The sequence below is a fragment of the Leucopleurus acutus genome, assembly GCF_964270905.1.
Source record: "Leucopleurus acutus genome assembly, chromosome: 2".
In the NCBI taxonomy this organism is placed as follows: Eukaryota; Metazoa; Chordata; class Mammalia; order Artiodactyla; family Delphinidae; genus Leucopleurus; species Leucopleurus acutus.
The window spans coordinates 62,383,803-62,386,941 of NC_139143.1; the positions used below are offsets into that span (position 1 = coordinate 62,383,803).

The 3,139-nt window shown below is 47.4% G+C and overlaps 1 pseudogene across 1 annotated transcript; it reads right to left on the reverse strand.

Moving 5' to 3' along the window:
- Positions 1-495: 495 nt before the first annotated feature.
- LOC309979116 (ubiquitin-conjugating enzyme E2 D3-like) lies at positions 496-796 on the reverse strand (annotated as a pseudogene). The gene has a single exon. The product of its transcript is annotated as a ubiquitin-conjugating enzyme E2 D3-like (transcript).
- Positions 797-3,139: the final 2,343 nt, after the last annotated feature.

Consider the following 3,139-nt stretch of genomic DNA (forward strand, 5'->3'; position numbering starts at 1 on the left):
CTAGGGCTCGAGCATGATGGAGGGAGGTGGGGTATGGCAGGGAACAGTGTCTAGTTTTAAAGTCCCCTCTGAAAAAGTGACTTTTGAGTAAAGACTTGAATGAATCCAGGGAGGGAACTGAGTGGAGAAATGGAGGAAGAATATTCCAGGAGGAGGCGAAAGCACATGTAAAGGCCCTGAGGAAGAAATAGGCTGGGGCTACTCTTGGAGAGCAAGAGGGCTGTGTGGCTGGAGTGGAGGCGGGGAAGTGGGGAGACTGGGGAGATGCATGGGGGTCACGTGGTGGAGCCTTCACACCACAGTGGGGAGAGTGGATGCTCTTCTAGTGTGTTGTGGGAAGGCATTGGAGGGCTTTGAGCAGCACACTCTGGCCCGCTGTGTGAAAAATAGACTCTAGAGGGGATCAAGTGGAAGCAGAGAAATTGGGCTTTTTTTTAACAGTAATTTGAAGTTGATTCCAGCTATAATGCAGGGTATTCTGATTTTAAGGTAGCATCACATGGCATACTTCTGAGTCCATTCCCGAGATATTCTGTTGTACTTATCTCTGTCTGTTTTATAGATCTGTGCAATCTCTGGCACTAGGGGCTCATCTGGGTTTGGATCACATGGCAGTGAACAAATGGATAAAAGAACTTTAGAAACAGTTAATATTTGGATGATAAATTCTTGTTGTAAATGCAACCTTAGGTGGTTTGAAGGGGTAGTCTGTAGGAAAATGAATTGTCAAAAAGAGTACACCGCCTTGATATGGGCTGTCACTAGGTCCCATAATTCTGGCTTGCCAATGAAACATGTCATCCCCAACTGGACCTGCAGAACATTGTCTAGACTGCAATTGTCTAGAAGAGCAGTGAGAGTGGCCTGAACTGGAGTGGTAAGAAGTGATAAGACAGGGGATGTTTTGAAGGTGGAGTGCCTCAATTACGCACACATAATTATTATCCAGATCCAGTTCCTCAGCTCTGAGATGTGGAAGCATTTTCACTTTTTAAACTGATGATGAAAAATGCTGAGCTGGGTACTCCATCAGTGGCTCGGGAGGCAGTGTTTGGCATTCCAAGCCCGCCCCCGGACTGCAGAGATGCCCAAATCACCAGGACAGCTCTAGGATGGGGAGATGAGCGGATTTTATTTGGTCCCAAAGGAAAGCTCCATGTAATGATGTGCCAGGGCTGCCTGTTGGTTCCTGCCTAGGTGGACAGATCAGACAACTTTCCAGTCAGTCACACAACGATCCATTGAGTTTGTCCTATCTGCCATCTTGGAGGAGGGAGATCTGAGTTTTGTGGCATGTTCTTTGGAGAATGACGTAATTAAATTTTTTGAAGCCTGACTAATATTCCTTAATAGGTAGAACTAGTTTCTGGGCAGAGGAGGACCAGTTTGCATGAGGAACCCACAATCTTCTAAGAAGGAAGTAACCTGGTCCCCTGTTTTCCCTCAAGATTTAAAATTGGGGGGGAAATGGTGGCCCTGACCATGTTTCATTGGCAGAAGGAGATTCCAAAGGCAGGAAAGGCAAAGGGATGCCATGATGGGGACACCAGCTGATCACAGGAGCCTGAGGTTCGTGGGGCTGGGCCAGTTCTGGGAGAGCAGTGGTTGAGGCACAAAGCCTCGCAGTGCAGTTCCAGGGCCTGTGGCTTAGAGAGCCATAACTTCAGAGCCCAAGCATGGGGTTCCTCAATGGAATGGTAGTGATGAGAGTCTAGATCTGTGAAGACATCACAGTATTACAAACAGCTTCCAACAGTGGAGCCATGTGACAGCAAGAAAAACAAGCAGCACAGGATTGATCAGATACCACCTTGTCACCTCCCGGTGTTTGAACATATCTCTGGATCCCTTTGGACTGAATGAGCCCCTAGTCTTCATGGACAGTGGGAGAAGGAAGGGCCTTCGGATGAGCTCTGTACTTCCTGAAAATGAGGACAGATGAGGGCCCTACTGATTAACTGAGGAGATAAAAAGCACCACGTATTTGGTAATAGACATATACATGGTATGGTGTATGGTATACCCTATATATGGGAAGATACCTCTATATATAGAGAGAGAACAGACTGTCTTATATCATAAAAATGTGGCACTGGCTACATTTACTAGTAAGGAAATGGGTAATTTATCTTTTTACTTGTTTTTGTTTTCAGATTTTCTACAATGGACATGCATTACTTTTTCCAGAAAAGAAAAAAAAGTAAATTAAAGAAGAGAATATTTTAGTCCACACCCCTCACCCTGCCAGCAAGTGCCCCTGTGGGTGACCTCAGGAACCCATAACCACTGATGACTTCCGGGAGCTCTTCTGGCTCCTATGATGGTCAGAGGTGATGACTCCTAGGCCAGTGAGTAGCTAGAGCCTGCTGTCCTCTCAGCAGGCATCCTGGCCAGCCTGACCTCAGAGTTAAGGTGAGTTTCCCCAGCCCAGGACAGGATGGTGGCAGGACCCTCCTCCACCTCCTGTTATTGATCTGGGCTCCCTCAACTGTTCAGGGGCTCCACGAGGAGACCACTGAGGGATGTCAGGTGGGGATTCCATATAAGTCCTCTGACTCCACACGTGTACTTTACAGAGAGAGTTTCGCTTCAAGTACCAGGCATCACACTCACAGAGCAACAAATAGAACCTCTCTTGTGAGATTTGCATGCCACAGCCTATCCTCCTGGGGTCACTTCGTTGCCACAAACATTTATATATTACCTTTACATAGTCAGAGCTCTGAGCTGAAGGCTGAGGGGGACAAAGATGAAAACCCTGACTCTCTGCCTTCAAAGAACCTCCAGCCCAGAGGGAAGCAGGAGACGTAGAAAAGGCTCTGACACAGGAAGAACGCACTGTGAAAACAAGAGACCAGCAGGTCAGCTCGTGACTGACTCCCTGCTATACCAGCCAAAACTACTTCTGGTATCAGGTCCTGCCTTCAACACTTTTCTCAGATGAGTCCCCTGGCATTCATTCCCACTACCTCTGCAATGGTTCTGCCCTCTCCAGCTCTCACCAAGACCCGCACACCAGCCTCAGACCGTCGTTCAATCCAAGAGGCACTGCCAGAATTTTTCTAAAATCCCCTCTCCTCCTTGAAAGTATTCAACAGCCTCCTCTGACCTTCTGTATGAAGTCTTAACTCTTTGACAT